Below are 18758 nucleotides of genomic sequence, written 5' to 3'. Positions count from 1 at the left end.
CGAAAGACCATCACCTTGCCGTAACCCTCTGCGGGATTCGAAGGAACTCGAGAATGTCCCTGATACTCGAACTACGCACATCACTCGATCCATCGTCGCCTTGATCAATCGTATCAGTTCATCCGGGAACCCGTATTCGTGCATAATCTGCCATAGCTGTTCTCGATCGATTGTATCATACGCCGATTTGAAATCGATGAACAAGTGATGTCTGGGCACGTTTTATTCGCGGCATTTCTGCAACACCTGGCGGATGGCGAACATCTGGTCCGTTGTAGCACGTTCACCCATAAATCCAGCCTGATATTGCCCCACGAACTCACTTGCAATCGGTGATAGACCGCGGCATAAAATTTGAGAAAGTATCTTGTAGGCAGCGCTCAGTAGTGTGATCACGCGATAGTTCCCGCAATCCAACTTGTCGCCCTTTTTGTAGATGGGACACACGATACCATCCATCCATTCCTCCGGTAATACTTCCTCCTCCCAAATCTTGGTAATGACCCAGTGTAGTGCTCTCACCAGTGCTTCTCCACCGTATTTTAGAAGCTCGCTTGGTAGTTGATCTGCTACAGCGACTTTGTTGTTTTTCAACCGACCAACCTCCTCCTCAATCTCTTGGTGGTCAGGGGCCGGAAGTCTTTCGTCCTGTCCACATACTCCAAGATCTGTTACCACGCCACCTTCGGTACTTGCAACGTCGCCATTGAGGTGCTCATCGTAATGCTGCCGCCACCTGTCGACCACCTCACGCTCGCTCGTGAAAATATTCCCGTAATTATCTCGGCACATGTCGGCTTGTGGCACGAAGCCTCTGTGCGAGCAGTTCAGCTTCTCGTAGAACTTTCGTGTGTCCTTAGCGCGGTACAGCTCTTCCATCGCTTCGCGATCTCGTTCTTCCTGCTGGCGCTTCTTCATCCGGAAGACTGAGTTCCGCCTGTTCCGCGCCTGTCTGTAACGTGCCTCGTTCGCTCTCGTACGGTGTTGCAGCATTCTCGCCCATGCTGCATTCTTCTCGTTTTTTAACTGTTCACATTCGCCGTCGTACTAGTCGTTTCTGTGATTCGGAGTCGCGAAGCCTAGTGCTGTAGCCGAGATACTACCTATGGCGGATCGGATGTCCCTATAGCCATCTTCAAGTGTAGCTGCGCCAAGCTGCTCTTCCGTTGGTAGGGCCACTGCTAACTACTGCGCGTAGTCTTGAGCCACTTCTACGTTACGCAGCTGCTCGAAGTTGAGTCGCGGCGTTCGACTTCGGCGCGTGATGATAACCGTCGAAAGTTTTGAGCGCATGCATACAACGAGTAAGTAGTGATCCGAATCTATATTCGGACTGCGGTATGTGCGGATGTTGGTTATATCCAAGAAGAACTTACCGTCGATTAGAACGTGGTCGATTTGGTTTTCTGTTTGATAGTCGGGTGATCTCTAGGTGGCTTTGTGGATATCTTTGCGGGGGAAGAAGGTGGTTCGGACTACCATACCACGGGAGGCTGCAAACTTTACCCCCTGCTCCATTCCATCGGAATCAAAGCGACTACGGCTAGCCGTCGCATTGAGTAAGACCTGACCAAAAGACGACGACGACGACATGACTCTACTATAGTTTAAGCCCATGGCATTGCATTGTTACTATTCGGCTCACTAACTTCCCGGTGGTTAATTATTGCCTTTGGACACGGCTACCAACAGACCCGACCCCTACGAGCCACTTCTGTTTAATCCATCAGAAGAGATCGCAGGGGGTTGTTCACTACAAAGCAATGCAAAAGAAACACGTGTTTCTGCTTGTTGCTATTATATTTGCTGGGTTCACTCCCGGTGTTTACTCACACGCCCTGCGCGCGGTGTAACTATGCCACGGTGGGGCCCCTGCATGTCGAAGTCCCCGTCGTCCGCGTCCATGTCAAAGAGTGAAAGCGCCATAATTCATAAATTGCGACGGACGACTATGACGTATCGCGAGTTGGCGACGCGACGGCTTGGATGCCAATAAAAATTAGTCTGTGGTTATCATCGTGACCAGCCAGCCAGTGCTCGGGGGTAACCGAACGATAGTAAGTTGTTCGATGTGGTTTAGATATAGATTTATTAATTGCCCGGGGCGTGAAACTTGTTAGGTACGAGACAGTAGCAATGATAGTGATTGAGTTAGTTTGATGTTTGAATAATAGATAGGGTCGTAGAAGTATTAATATTCGAGTAGGAGGGCCGTTCATAAACCACGTACGCCAAAATTTAGCCATCTCAGGTCCCGTCCTCATCGTAGAATTTGGTTCAACTCTTCCTTCCCCCTAAAAGTCTACGTGATTCATGAATAACAGCTCGTCACTAAGCCGAATATTGGCATCAGGCAATCCTTTTGGATATGCGTTTTAGATATTTATTTGTGATTCTGTGGAGTTTCCGAATCCATGAGTAAAAAATATTAAATCCTTGAAATATGCCGCATCATGATGTCTTGTCTATGAGGCATGATATCATGACGTAAGCGATCATAAATATTTGTTATCCTTTTACGCCAAAGGTAGTGTTCAGTGGAGTCTCGTAGCCGTGCGGCTACGGCTAGGGTCACTAAATTTCTAATCGCACCATGCTATGGGGTGAGGGTTCGATTCCCGCTCCGGGCGATGAAGCATTTCGTGAATATAGTTTCTTCACCGTATCCGCTGGTGCATGCTCCGTGTGTTCCTTTTGTCTAGTGTTAAGTTTCGTTCAGTCTGTACAGATGACGGTGTCCGTGTCTTTTTTTTATTCTTCAATCACTTAACCTACTTTACAGTTCTATTGTTCACTAGGGCACTGCGTGAGCGATTCCAATTGGAAGCTGTACATACACTTTGTACAGCGCCTAAATGTTTTCTATTCTAATTGTACTACATCGAACTGGTTTCCGTTGCGCTGCTTTCACTTTCTACCCTATCATGGTAGAATGATGAGCCCGAGGATGTTGATGTGTGGCTGTTGATTGTTCCTTTTTCCAGCCCGATTGAGGGTCCATTATGGGTTGCCGTTCACCGATGTCCAAGTATCCGGGTTCAATTGAGCCATGGGCTCAGAAGTGGGTCAGTGACAGCTGCTCTCAGGGGAAAAGAGCAACTGACGAAAGTGCCGGGGCTGGGATCGAACCCATGACCATCTGCTTATGAAGCAAACGTGTAACCACTACGCCACGGGCCCCGGCATAGGTGTCTTTTTTATCATACATCATGAAACCACGACGATGAGTCGTTAAACCGTTCACGTAACATTACTAAGTGAAGTAGACTCGAGGAGTCGTACTTAATGGATGCCCCCTTAATCAATTAACCTTTTTCTCGGTCCTACTAAATGGCAGTTATCTAATAGTATATAACGCTGCATCTGAACGACTGGTAACATGCGTAAAGAAGCTCAGGAGATTGGCAAACGAACGTGGTGGGAGCTCCCACCTAAAGTCACTAATATATACAGTCTGGCAGATAGACCCATTGGAGCCAATTCGATCGGAACCAATTGAACTTGACAGTTCGAAAAAGCTTGAATATGAGAGGAGTATTGCCGTAAAGATAATAAATGATTGTTCTTAAAACAAAGTTCGACAGTTGAGCTTTTTCTAGTATAGCCTGTATTCTTGGTTAAATATTCCAGCCAGTATTGAAGATTTTTTTTCGCCAGGCAACTGGCGTATATACTGCCAATACTAGAAAAAGTTCAAGCTTTCGACAGACTTTGTGCTTTCAGAACATACAGTTACAATTTTACGGATACAATACTCCCTCGTATGCCAGTTCACACGAAATGTTAAGTTCCATTGGCTCCGATAGTTCTATCCGCCAGATTCTATATATGTATAGTAACTGTAGTGATCCATGATTTTTTTTTCCATGTCTATTCTAACCGGCAGTGTTCCATAGCGAGACAATTTTTTTTAATTTTCAAAAGAATCATTCTAACATAGGGTAATTGTTCTCTTCGTTGTGGTAGTACCTAATGTTGCTGTACTGGCATTTGAGCACTTTATGCTTATATTATTAGATTGCACTTTTTGTGTGCTTAAGATTTGCCCAAAAACCTATTTCAAAAAATATTTTCCTTAATATTTCTGCTGCTGTGTTCCTATTGTTGCGGTAGTGTTCCTAATGTTGCGGTATCCCATATGATTTCAATGGGATACCGCAATATTAGAAACAGAAATTAAATTTTACCTCCATAATAGGAACAGTGTGCCTAATGTTGTGGTATGCAATTATTGGTCGAAAACAGAGAGAAACGATAGTTTTTATATTTTTCCCAGCAAATTTGGATAGAAAACTACCGATTAACGTTTTAAAACCATTCATTAGATTGTACGATAATATTTTTTTGAATTAATTTACCTTATTACCACAACGATCGGCACACTTACCCTAACTCTAAACGCAACATGAAAGATCGAAGCACGAAGTTTCAAAATAGCGAAAGGTAGAAATGACATGAGGCTGAAAAGTAATTCGACTAGCTCTCAATGGGCGTCAAAAGCAGTCCACAACACTAAGGGGCTGTTCATAAACCACGTAGACGAAATTTTGGCCATCTCAGACCCCCTCTCCCCCCCGTAGACTTTTGTCCATACAAAAATTTCGAAATTTGTATGGAACGTAGACTTTGGCCAGACCCCCCCCCCCTAAGAAGTCCACGTGGTTTATGAACGGCCCCTAAGAAGCACATCCACATGGGTGGTCGTCTCGTGACACTCTTTCTTAAAAGAATAGCAAATGTTTCAAAAAGGGGAAAATCGCCGATGATATTGTTCGCAGCGATGATTTTTGTAATTTTTGTCTCGTGTAACAATTAAGATGGTTACGCGGGTAAAAATCTGGAACTCAAAACTTTCAAAATGAGTCATTATTTAGCGATAAATGTGTTTGTTTGTATTTTGAAAAAAAAAAAAAACACCATAAAAAGCGGAACGATATCATGATTCGTTTTACCGTAACATGAATCATTCCGCATGTACTCTGAACTGAATACTAACATATGTAATATTATGCAATCATAAGACTATGAAGCTAGTATTTATCATTTATAATTTCGATTGCATAGGCAAAAAGTTATTAAGAAATATGTCATAATATCATGCGCTGCCGCATGTACTCTGGAACCATGACCTAAATTTTTGAAACCATAAGCCATTTTTTTTTTGTTCCTCCCATTGTAAAAAATGGAAAATTGAGTCATAATATCATGCCGCATGTACTCCAGAATCGTGATAAACATTATGGAAACATTAGCTTTATTTATAAAATTTGTGCATATCATTTATGATTTCTAATTGATGTTTTTTTTTAAACTTAGGATTCTAATCGCTTCTAGTCCCATTTATTTTTTGATTATTCTCGACTCCGATCACCCAATTAAGCGCAGTTTCGAGTTCGAAAGGAATCGCTCAAGAAACTTCTTGAGTGATTCCTGGCAGAAACTTTCTTCGGTGACTGCCATTTGAACTGTCATTTCTTCGCTACTGCGTACTGCGATCGAAGAAAAACCGGTTTCTTGAGCAATTCAGGCAAGGAATTTCCCATGCATCAAGATAGGCTGAGAAATTCCATCTGATCTGCAAACAGCGCTTTAATGTTGCATGGAGCGATTGAAATTCAGATCCACAAAAAAATGATTAAAAATTAAATGTGATCATGGTAGATGAATAAAACATATCTTTTCAGGGAAACATATCATGCAAGAAACATCATGTATAAAAAAAAGGAGCAGAAGTTGCCCAGTAGGGTTTTTCTTTACATTAGGGTTCTGAAAACTTAACACCGAAAACATATCTATCTATACATATAAAAATGCAGTGGCATACGTGGGACCGCGCATAACTTGCAAACGGATGGTCCGATGTGGGTCGTCTGAGTTTTGTTCTGTTAGTTTTTACCCAAGGAAGGTTTCGAAGGCAAAAAACATGGAAAAATCAAGAGTTTTTGGGAATCGGGTTTTCATACATTTTGAACGGGGACTTGGACTTGGTTACCCGAGCAAAGTCTAACAACAAAATTACAGCAAATCGAAAACATGATTTGTATTCAGCAACAAATTCATATAACATTTTGATATCAGTTTATCTTTATTTATTTTGATTTCAATTTCCTTTTCGGTTTGCTGTCATTCAAAATTAATGTAAATATTTTGTGTTTGAATAGTTTCAAATCTAGATTGAGTTTAAATAAGGGCGAAAGTAACATGAGCGAATTCTCTTCATCGACTCTCTCTTCTTCAAATTAAAGTGACGAGATGCAAGCAAGGTTGCACTTTTTAGCATTAGCATTGAGCGAGTCGCACAAATTCGTAGGTGGTACAGTCCTAGACCGCTGTTATGAGGGTTGCCTCCTTCCCGCCCGAACCAAAGCACAAAGATTTGGGACTAATCTCTGACTCTTAGACAAGACTGACGCAATCCTCCAATGGTCGAGCACTGTCCTGGCCACGTCCTTGCGACTGCTGAGAGATGGGAAAGGATGGTTAGTTTTGGACACCTATGAAAAATGTAGACAACTCTACGATCTCTCAGGCCTAGGTGTCACGGGAATTTGGGTGTTGTTAGTGGAAGGATAAACTCCAAAGGATACGCTTGATCAACGTTCAGGCACACCATTGTTAAACTGCTTCGAATCAGTTGTCTGCCCAATTCGTCCTAGTTTCCTTGTCATCTTGGTGGCATTTTGTTGAATTACTAGATTCTTCGGTTGATAATCTGAAATATAAAATAATATTAGCAACGTACCTCAAATAAGCTACATATTAGTGATACGCTCGCCACAGCTACATAGTTTTACAATATTATTTATATCATACGATCAATTTACCTGAATCCTGCTGAAATAAAATGTTAATTAGCAGTACATTAAAACAAAAATACTACAAAACACAAAAAATGCATCAAACTTTGATCTTGGAATATTTATAAATACGGTAAATATCAAAATCAAAATTTGATTTGGTAAATAGATCTTACACCGCAACGCACCATTCTAAGGTGATCTACCCACGTTACGGGACAAGGTTGCACTTTTTGGTCATAAATCGCTAGGTTGCGATGCAATCTAGCGTCTAAGTATAAAAAAGTTCGATTGAATTTGCATCTTGTCACTTTAATTTGCAGAAGAGAGAGTCGATGAAGAGAAATCGATCATGTTACTTTCGCCCTTATTTAAACTCAATCTAGAAATAGTTTAGTAAACTATGTGAAGTATAATTCCAGGGATATACTATAAGTGCAATTATATTATTGCACTTATGATTTGATATCAACCAAAAAACTCTACATTTACCGAATTTTAATTTTTCTTGCGTTGATAACAAAAACAGTTATCAATTTGCTATCATCGATAGCAGGAATTGTTTTCAATTTGCTGTCACAGGAACATTTTTCTGCTCTCATTTTTTATGTTTTAACCGTTAAAACGACCAAAACGACAACAAGCTGAGTTATCAAAATTTGCAATATCAGAACATCAAAATTAGTTTTCAATTTGCTATCAGACTTTGCTCGGGTAGGGACTTGAAACGTCAAAAAAACGCAGTAGGCAAGACAAACTTTGCCGGGGTCAGCTAGTTTTTAATAATTAGTTATAAAAAGTTGTCAGATAGTAATTAGGAATTATAAGATATTTACGTTTTTTAATTGGAAGAATATTTTGTTGTTTCACCGAAACACCACCTAACAGATTGGGCATGAAAAAAACAAAACAATGGCATCATAGGTTTAGGTTTATGTTATTATTGTTTAGGTTTAGGTTTATATAACGAGTAGAAATCTCGTATTCTATTGTTTTGATACTTAATATCTGAGAGAGAGGAGACAGCTCACTGACAGCCACGATGTTTACATGTCTTCTTCTTACTTATTTTTACAACTTTTAGCGCCGCACAATGGTTTGAAAAAACATTATTGGTCAAAAATAAATTGCATATTGAGTTCATTGCGACAGAGCATGGAAAATAAATGGATTCGTTGCGCTGGTCGTGGGAAACTGATCATTATTATTTTATCTTTATTAAATACAACAAACGGAGCAAAATTTTGATAAGATCTTTTGGATATTTGGCTACTCCACACCATCAATGTGCAATTTTCAGCTCGGTTCGCGGTGACAGTTTGTGACAGGTCCTTCTTGACATTAGGTAGCACGCAATCGAAGCCAGCTGTCTCCTCTCTCTCAGCTTAATATTATGACGCTGCTTTATGGTTTTATGACTCTGCAGCATGATTTCATGACTTAGCGTCACGGTGATCGATAAATAAAAGTAAGAATTGGTTTGTCATAAGGTCATAATATTACAAACAGTTACAGAGTTATTGAGGCATTAGAAAAAAAAAATCCTAGGAATTCCTGTTCTATCAGTTACATAGTTTTCAGGTGTTCATGCTGAGGGTGACGGGTTCGATTCCCGGTCGGTCCAGGATCTTTTCGTAAAGGAAATTTCCTTGACTTCCTTGGGCATAGAGTATCTTCGTGCCTGCCACACGATATACACATGCAAAATGGTCATTGGCAGAGGAAGCTCTCCGTTAATAACTGTGGAAGTGCTCATAGAACACTAAGCTGAGAAGCAGGCTTTGTCCCAGTGAGGACGTTACGCCAAGAAGAGAGAGAGAGAGAGAGAGTTTTCAGGTGATGAACATTTTTTTAAACGACTCGTGTGAATTTGCTCTGAAATGACCATTATTGTGAATATGAAAAGTAAAAACGGATAGAGAATAAGAACAGCTTTGTTAAAGCTTCTGCTTGATACCTGTTGTTGGTAGGGTATTGTACCATTTGGGCAAGTGTACCTATTTTGGGCATTTGCCACTATAACTAAGTCAATTTCAAACCGATTGATTTGAATTTTTGTTCAGGGTTACATACTGTACGTGCCTAACTCTATACAAAATTTCAAATCAATCGGTTTGAAATTGACTTTTTTATAGCGGTAAGTGCCCAAATTAGGTACACCTGCCCAAATGGTACAAGACCCTAGTTGTTGGTGTTGAACAAACTGTGTCGTGTGTTTTCAAAAATCCATTGGGCTTACCTGTAATAGAAAAGAAGACATAACATGTAATTAATCATAGTGAACATATGAGCTAATTTAATAACAGTTTTATGAATATGCAAAATGTAATTGAAGCAATTCATTTTTTTATCAATAACGGCGCCGGCCAAGTATGGACACAGTCAGTTGGGAAGGAAAAGAAATGTTAGAGTGTGGTGGTTGTTGCTACTAGAAACCGAGTGCACTCTGCATTTCCAAAATCACCACGGAAAGTAGTTATTTTACGGGATGAATGACCCATAAAAGGTTAAAATCCCCGATAATAAACAAACAAACGATGTAGTTATGTTTTGGTAGAGGGTTCACACATTGGTGCAAAGATGCCAGTCGTAAGGTAATATGTATTGTGTGTTGATTACTTAGAAGGTGATGCGTCAAAGTTAGCTGGTTGCATAATCTGCAGGCGTTTTATGATATGTTATCAATGTGCTGAAGAAATTGGACGGAAGGGAAACGACTTTTTCAACCCGTTTCAGGTTTGCGGTTCTAGCGATGGCTATGAACATATGAATACACATAAGTTGTATGTTTCGATAACTTCTTTTTTTATTTTTAACTTGAGATAATTCTACACTTCGTAGAAAAGGAGGAAGTAAATATAAAGATACTGAGTAGATGAAAAGGGACAGGCTTGGGATTGAACCCCGGACCTTTTGCATACGAATCAGAAGCTTTAGCCATGAGACCACCAAGGCCGCTAAGTTATAATAAAAAGAAGGAAAACGTTCAATCACAATTTCTGAGGCTTTCAGAGTTTTTTTTTCTATTACTTTTATTATCCCAACTTTTCTGAAAGTTCTGGTGCAACATAACAAAATTATAAGGACCCTGAGTTAAATCTTTTTTTTTTTATCTGTATTAACGAGATTTTTAGCCCTAGGCTAGTTCATCTCGGGACCCACGGTTTACTTCCCTTCCGAAGGAAGAACTCACATTGTGCGAGTTTGTCGGGAGTGGGATTCGATCCCAGGTCCTCGGCGTGATAGTCAAGTGTTCTAACCATCACACCAGGTCCGCTCCACAGTTAAATCTTGATTTATGAATACCTTTGAATCGTCACTAACTCTAACCGTAAATATCAAACACCAATTTTCTGTAAGAATTCTTCAAAGCTTGCCTCAAAAAACATTAGAAAAAAATAAACCATTATAATTTTAAAATTTCTGTTGAGGTTGAATCTATTGCAATCACCAGCAATGCTCAGAAATGTTTTGCAAAAATTAAAATTTTTGAATTTAAGTTTTTAATCTGTCGACTAGTTTGGAATGTGACCAGTGACCTGTGGCTCGCGACCGTAAACGTTTGAACACGCCTGCTCTAAAAGCTATGTTAAATTGATCTTTTAATCGTAATCTCCCACTATTAGAAATTCGTTCTGCTCAAACGCAATACTCATTGCTACCAAGAGAATCAATCTTTTGAACTTTCAAAGCATTGTAAGCTTGCCAAGTCTAGTCTACAAGTCGTGCCCCAGCCAGCCACCCCACGACGACGACGACCAATCACTAATGTGCGGAACGAAAGTTCAAAGACTCGCTAATTGCGAACTGCGAGTTAACTTTCTAAAACACTCCGGCGACGACGACGATGGCGGCAGACGACGAGACGAACCAGCAATAACAAAAAAAAGTGCGAATCGCCGCACGATGGTAGCAAGGGGCATTAGTAGCGAAGGAAAATCGATGATGCGGTCATCTTCACCCAGCAGTGCTAGTGTGAAGGTAATAATAAAGCGCGTACGTGAGTATTCAGATGAAAGTCCCAAACCGGCTGACGGTCACCACACACGAGAAAGAAAGATGCATTCAGAAGCAGAGTGCGCCTCATATATGAGCAGAGTGGAGTGGAGTCATGGTCTTCTTCTCATGGACGGACGTGATGGGCGGAGATCCGGGCGGTGGCTTGGCCACCGGCTAACTTAGGGGGCTGGAACCCGGTGGGTGCATTGACATTGACGACTGACCGGCTTGGCTAGATTATTACGAACTTAGCGAGGAAGTGGAATGAATTCTTTGTGCCATCGGTTTCTGAGGACAATGGATGGCCGCGAGCAAATTAGAAATGGTTTATTGTGTTGGAAAGGTGACTGGTCAGACGGTGGGAGGACAATGAATGCGGAATGGTACATTAGTAATCCGTGACGTTCTTCCGGATTTGTAAGGCAAATGCGATTTCAATCGATGGATTGCGTGTAACGAGTCAATCATGAGGCCTTAGCTCAGGCGATAACACAGAGCTAGGGAGCAAGACAACGCTTAAGGTGTTTGGATTGACGTCGCAGTCTAAAAGAGAATATTTTGAGTTTAATTTTCTCTTTAGTGCTCCAGTGCAATATGCATACGCATGTAATTTGATTTGCACATAAAACTTCTGTTTATTTTAATTAAAATAAGCTTGGGTTTGATTGATCGTCAACAGTACCACAGATCAGCAACGCAACAGGAAATCAACTGGATTGGGACGAACAGATACCTTTAGTGTGCGAAAGTTAGTGATATTCTATTTCTTTAGGCAAAAATGACGCTTGTTACGTCAAATGCTTACCAAAGTGGCAAGAAAGAAGAAGTGATGATGCAATCGCTCGCCCACTGCCAACCATGTATGAATTCAAAATGTTGATGGCTACGTCGTTAATTATTTGTGAATTTTTACTATGAGCAATTCTTCAATTTTGTGTTTGTCGACCCCGAAAATCAAAACAAAAATAGCTTCTCAAGTAATTTTACACCAGCTGAAAGCTTATTTGTACAGGGACCTTAACAATTTACAGCAATGAATTGAAAAGTTCGAATGTACCCCCGCAACAATTATGCTACTTCCAATAGCCTTCTAAAAAAAAGAACACATAAACCGCAATCATCAAAACCAGTGGAACCAATTTGAATTTTAATCGATTTTTATCCAATTGCACCGCAATTAAGCCACTCCACTACTGACTAATAGGCTTTGTTTTATTACCACTTCATAGTCATCAAACCATCCCACAAAAGTACGCCCTTAGTTAGTTCGCTTTGGATTCATTTGGTTCGCGAAACTAACCGGAGTTGTGTCGGTATTGGGTAGTTGCCATGGCGGTGACGCGCCGTTGTTGGCCAGGTAATGGCAGTGATATGTACCACAAACGACCAGCCAACCAACCAACCAACATCCGGGGACCGGATTAACTCGTTCGGATTTAGCATTTTTTTTTTTTCGAGTGTGTTGTTACCGTGCTCTCATTTTTACATCCAATGAGCTGGCTGTTAAAGCATTTTGCGTATGCTTTTTCTCGACCACACGGTAAGCTTAAGCAACCACACACATAATCCATTATTATTTTACTACTGGTTGGTTTGGTTACCAACAACGGATGGTGGCGATGGCAGTCGATAGCAACTTTTTGTAGGAGTAGGCTGCTTGATAGTATTGTAATGGTTGGACGGATGTAACTAAAATTGATTGCTTTCTACAGGGGACAATAACCTGTGCATACCATTTGTCAATGAAATGTAGAGAAAGTCATGCATTTGTTTTTGGTTGATATTAAACAATTTTCCTTTGACTTCTTTGGATAGATGGTATATACTTCTAGAGGATTTTTAAACAGAATTTCTAAACAAATTTGAAAGAAAACCAAAAATTCTGAAACTTTTTACCCCTTCATACGACGCACGACCCACTTTTGGAATAAACTTCACAGTAATATCCCGCCAAGATTTGGGTATATACCCTGTAGCAATACTGCAGACAAGTATTGTTTTTTTTTTCAAAACATGTTTGAAATAATAAAATCCTTTCTGAAGCAAAATACCCGAGCAGGAGAAAATAGCTGAAGAATACCAACCTCAGGTATGGAAAACCGAATATCAACAACCTGAATGAGGTACTAAGAAGCCCTGCATAAGAGGTAAAATACCTAAAATAATAACTGGTGTGTATTCTGTGCATAACAAGTAAATACTGACATCAGGTATGACAATACCTAAATAATAATCGGCGATTTTTTCATACAAATAGTTAATTTTTGATAATTGAATAATACCTCAAGCAGTCCTTAACACCAAACCAATAACTCGTCGAGGTATTTTATCAATACCTATAAAATACCAAAATAAGTTATTTTATGCAATTCAGTATCATAATTTACATTTTATATAACTCATTTTGGTATCATAATGGCCAATTTTTCCGAACTGGCTCATTATGCAACTGAAATGAGTTGCATAATGAAAAATAGTTGTATAATTTTCATAATGCAACTCATTTGAGTTGCATATTATGAACATTATGCAACTCAAATGGGTTGCATTATGAAAAAATCATTGCATAAAATTTTGTATGGAACTCGTTGCAAAACTCGATTTTTTCAGCACTCTTCATATTTATCCAACTCGGCAAGCCTCGTTGGATAAATGTACGACTCGTGCTGAAAAAATCTACTTTTTGCAACTCGTTACATAAATAACTATTCAATACCTGAGTAACCGATCAATACCTCGTCTTGGTATGATACCTGACTTTGGTATGCTGCAGTGATGTGTCAGTTATCCATTCCTGCTCGGGTAGGATAAATCCCATCTGCCCCAGGAGATTTAAAAGGAGCAAAGCTAATTAGTACCCACTCAATCGATTCTATAGTTACAATACTCCGAGCCGAAATCAGGGAATCATAACTACAAGAAAAGACATCAGGTTCATCCGAAGATGTAATATCCACACATCCAGGGAAGTGTGTGCTGAATAAGCATTCCAGAACTTCCTCATCAGAGGAAGTCAGATCGCCATTTGGCAAACGAAGTTCGTTCACTCGGAAATCCTTAGATTTCGCAAGGGTTTTGTTTAACCGACTGACTTCGCTCAAACTGGAAACATTTGTACAAAGGTTTTTCCAGCCGAATCGTTCCGTAGACCTGAGAGCTTTCTTGTAGGTCTTGCGATCCGACCTGAAAGCCTCCGAGCCAGCCGAACGTCGCCTGTTCCAACTTTTTCGTCATTGTTTCCTGAGCTTCGCCAGATCAGAGTTTCACCAAGGGGTTCTTCTTGTAGTCTCCACAGGCCGCAGAGGGCAAGCTTATTCAAAAGCTTCCATGATGAAAGTCGTTGTAGTATCAACGGCATCATCTAAATCACTTGGAGTGTCAATAGATGGTGAATATCCATTGTAACTCGGTGGCTCAGAGATTGTGGATCACAGGGTAGTTCAAACGTGACTTGGCTCTCACATCTCCAGCTGAGGACGAACATACCAGCAGGACCGGTATTAATTACTGTAATAACCCACCAGTGTTTCACAAACCGATACAAAAAAAAATGCTCGTTGATACGGAAAGTATAAAACGTAATGAAATTCTGGGGATCCAAGGAAGGCGAGACCTGATGGCTCATCTAGAGCCCGACAAAGCGGAAAGTTACACAAGTGGTGGAACTGATTCAACCCAGGGCTATGCTACTTATATAACCAACCACTGCGGCTTCAAATTTACAATATTTCTGTTTATTGTCGTTGTTGCGTACGTTTGCAATACGCTAGTCGTTAGTGGAACTGGTAACCCTGAATTAAATGTGTAGTATGACCGAAGAAGTAGAATGTTTTGAGGAGCCTCGGCAGTGGTTAACAGTGAATTAAGCAAGACGGTTAGGAGTATTGTCTACTCAAAAACAGGAACCGATACTGCAATGTAAGCTTATCAATTATGTACATATTTAATTAGTAATAAGCAATAAATTTACAGCATTGAAGCTGCGTAAAACGAAAACTGCTATCGATAAGTTGTTTCAGTTCCGGAGGCGACACTATCCTAACAGTGGTGACGTCACTATAAGGGGTGTATACTTGCGGTTTTGCCTATTGTGGGTGGGTGCTTGGGGGTCGGGAACATCTGGTTGACTTCGGCTGTGTAGGCCGAACATCTTAGGGGTAATTCGGTGGGTGATTACGGCGGGCTTGTCATGACGAAGGCGGCCGCATGTGGCGGATGATAGCTTTCGGGAACTGGTGTTGCTGTTGAATGAAGGATTCCTGTAGCCATAAGACCGGACAATAGAACCGAAGCCAGCCATGCAGAACAAGATGGCGGCCTCGAACGTTGTATTTGACCGCAAAGCGCGGCAGTCGAGCTTGGCGATAATTGACGAGATTGCCAACGACATTTCTCCGGTATAGCGGTGGCCCAATAGAGGGGGGGGGGGCGCAGCTAGCGAAAGCGCCGCTGGCTGAGATTCTTCATCGGGAATTGGTTGATGTGCGCCGTATCGCCTTCATGTTCTGTTGGAGAAATTCTCCTAAAATATAAGAAAAAGGCCCAATTCTTGGACCTAAACACACATTAGACCCCTGTGACGCCACAAACCGAATATCTAACCACTTTTCACAATTTCACAATTATTTTACATTTTTCTTGTTGTTTTTCTTTATAATCGTTGATTTTACAATTTTATAGTGTTGTTTTAAACTTTTAACGACAAATCTACAAACATTAACACATTAGTTCTTAGGTTACTTTCAACAATTTCTAATACTTTAACGTACCGCCGTACACTGTTCGGCAATGACTAGCACATTTTTCGAAACAATTGCCTTTTATACTTTTCGCATGATTAAAACGGGGCATGCCTGTATTTCGGAACTTGCGGGACATCTGTGGGTTACACTTATCAACGCAAATTGGTTCTAACTGCTCGAATATGAGCTGACACTTGAGCATGACAGATGGCCGTGAGAGTGGAGAGGCACTTTCTCATGCATTAAGTCACTGCATGAGTGCCGCTCCCTCCATTGGTTTTAGTGACTAATTCGGGATAAAGGCGTATTAGGTTTTTGGAACAGGATTTGTGGTGGAGCCACAAGATATATATGGAACCGACGGTTACACCATGCAATTTGGCCGCAACCAAATCAGTGATGAGATCCCAGTTGGTTGACCGGGCATTCCTGAAACACATTCAAGTGTTCAAAATAGATCTAGCGATGATGATGCGAATGCCAATTGGTCAGCTCGCGACTAACTCTGCTAGAGCAGATACCATGAAGGTTGGGCAGTTGCCTATGTTAAGCAATCCAAGACCTGTACTACTTAAGTACTCCATCAAACTGGAGCCCCTCAAGTTAATGTTTGAGCTGCCCCAGATGCTATGGTGAGCACTAGCATCACTGCCAATAATCAGCGGAAGGCCTTTTTGGGTAAAGTATGCAATGACTTGTTTGAAAGCATCCGTAGGGGATGGTTCATCATGCGGTACATAAACCGAACAATAGACTTATTTTCTGTTGAGGTTTCCAACGGATACATCAATTGTGACAGCACATACATCTCTGGTGGTTAATTCAGAGGCGAGTGTAGCAACGATTGCGTTGTTGACAAGCACACAGGCTCGAGTTGGCATTTAATTTTTACTGAAAGTAGCAAACACCGAGTTCACAAGGTTTTCTATATAGAAATTCCCCTTACGAAAGTAAGGTTCTTGGACTAAGGCCACTTGGGCTGCACCATTTTGCATTAGTCTGCAAAGATTTATCGTTGCGGTTCTTTTATCCTGAAAATTGATCTGAGCTATCCTAACCGTAGCCATTACCCAAACTTACGATCACAGCACAACAAAGAACAGCAGATCGATATCGACAGAAAAACGCCAGAGGCGAGGATACACAGAACACACTGTGTGAATTGCATATTGCGAAACCATATAGGTGAGAATTTACACTAATTAACCCTAAAAGGGATACCTTCATGGCCTCAGTTTCGTCACCTCGCTGTGTGTGTTCCATCAAAAACGAGCTCTGAAAGGCGCCTGGGGTCCAATGGACCCCAGGTATCCCTTTTAGGGTTAATAACATCTTCATAATCCCGCCCTTATTTAGCCTCAAGTTTGAAAGTAAAGATGGGCAGCTGATTGTCTCGAAGAAACGCAAGGTCCACTGCGCTATTGCTCCGGTTAGTGCAGTAAGGGAAAAATACTGTAGGGCTCCGGTTAGATTCCTATTAACGCCACCCCCCCCCCCCACCCCCTAGACATTCATTCCTTGGCACGGTAAGAATATAGCCACATTACACCATGAATTAGGGGTCACCTGTTAGTGGACTTTTACCACCGGAACAGGCGGTCCGTAGTGTTATTATTAACCGATTGAAAATGCCTACGCACACCACCCAGCTATCTAGGCTGATCGAGAGAAGAAGTGCATATTGATGAGACCGCCTCTTCAGGGCTGGCTAACAGTTTTTATACAGAACCGAATTTCCACGTTGACCCAACCGAATTGTCAACTTACCGGACTATGGAAGGAAAAAATGACCTAAATTAACTAAACGGCCGATTAAAACGTCATTTGAGCAAATGTTATAGATCCAACCTCCTTAACAGATAGAGGTTCAACCTCTAAGCGAATATGCCTTCGAAAATTAGCTTCGACCAGTGTTGGAAAATGTCGGGAAATGTCATGGAAATATTATCAAGAAAATTTTCACCATTTCCTGTGCACATACTAAACGAAAACCTTCAATAATACTGGTTAGTTAAGGGAAAATAAAAAGATAGTTTATTCATTTTTCTTACTTGGGGCAGTGAAATTGGTAGATCACCAAATGACATTTTTTTTTGACATTTTACAACCCTGCTTGCGACATTCCAAACTTCATGATTTTACAGTGCTAAAAATTTCATTTCGTCATATCTAAGTTCAACCACCTACAGTTCATTTTGGAGGCTAAACCTTAGAATATGGAATATGTCGGACTTGTGCGGCTGGACCAGTTCTGCAAGAAAGTCACGGAAAAGCCGCTATTTTTCAGGTATATGAGGTAAATGTGAAAAATGCTAAATGATATTCACCGTGAATATCATTGGCATTTTTCGAAGGTAGTCCGAGACATTTACCTGAAATATTCGAAAAATAGCGGTTTTTCCGTGACTTACTTGCAGAACTGGTCTGGCCGCACAAGTTTTTCATATACTATGTATATTCTCAGGTTCAGCTTCTAAAATGAGCTGTGGGTGATTGAAGTTAGATATGACGTAATGAATTTTTCAGCACTGATTTTAATACTCTTGTTAAAATGGACCATGTTTCAAGAGGTTTTGTTTTGGATACATTCCGATTGTGCCAGAAAGCTGGTGCCTCCAGGGAAGTGGTCACTTTTTTATCGGTTCTTAAACCTAGCTTGCGACATATCGAACTATATAATTTTGCAAAAGTAGACTGTTGATACATGTTTCGTGATACAGAATTCAGAAACCGTCTTTCAATGCTTGGAACTCAATTTCATTGCTATAAATCAAATCAACTTGTCATTCGTTTTTGCCTTGTGAATGGCACCTAAATATAATTACGGAAGAAATTATCTAACCAATAAAACCCTGCTAGGCATTGGCAGAAATGAAATCGAAAGTGAGTTGACCCCGGAATAGCAACCATCTGCACCAGTAAATGGAAGGTGTACACCACTTGCTGGACCAATAATTATTATTCCATCAACGAGAAAATCATTTCCGATGGCCGCGACGGTACGATTTGTTGATTTTTTATTTCTCTAGAGACTGTTGCTTTGTAGCTGGATGGTGACCGAACCGACAAAGCTGAGTGCACTTGCGCGTGAGCTCGCTGGCGCGAATGTCCAGTCCATTGTCCAGTCAGAGCATCTTTGGGTTTGAGCAAATCCATAATTTTCCTTTCGAAACCGACGACGACCGGCGACGGACGATGCGGCATCCGAAAGTGAGTGGCG

At 40.9% G+C, this 18758-nt stretch overlaps 1 protein-coding gene and 1 long non-coding RNA gene across 2 annotated transcripts in view; one reads left to right on the top strand and one right to left on the bottom strand.

Annotated features, from left to right (window-relative positions):
- Window positions 1-18758, bottom strand: part of LOC134289964 (beta-TrCP) — a 355456-nt gene that overhangs the window by 279772 nt on the left and 56926 nt on the right. The window lies entirely within an intron of this gene.
- Window positions 4659-10022, top strand: LOC134291757 (uncharacterized). Its single transcript, XR_009999275.1, has 2 exons — window positions 4659-8378; window positions 8634-10022. It is a non-coding gene; the product is annotated as an uncharacterized LOC134291757 (long non-coding RNA).

The sequence above is a fragment of the Aedes albopictus genome, chromosome 3 (genome assembly GCF_035046485.1).
Source record: "Aedes albopictus strain Foshan chromosome 3, AalbF5, whole genome shotgun sequence".
NCBI lineage: Eukaryota > Metazoa > Arthropoda > Insecta > Diptera > Culicidae > Aedes > Aedes albopictus.
The sequence above is the reverse complement of the archived record's forward strand: the minus strand, read 5'-3'. Positions and strand labels throughout refer to the sequence as shown.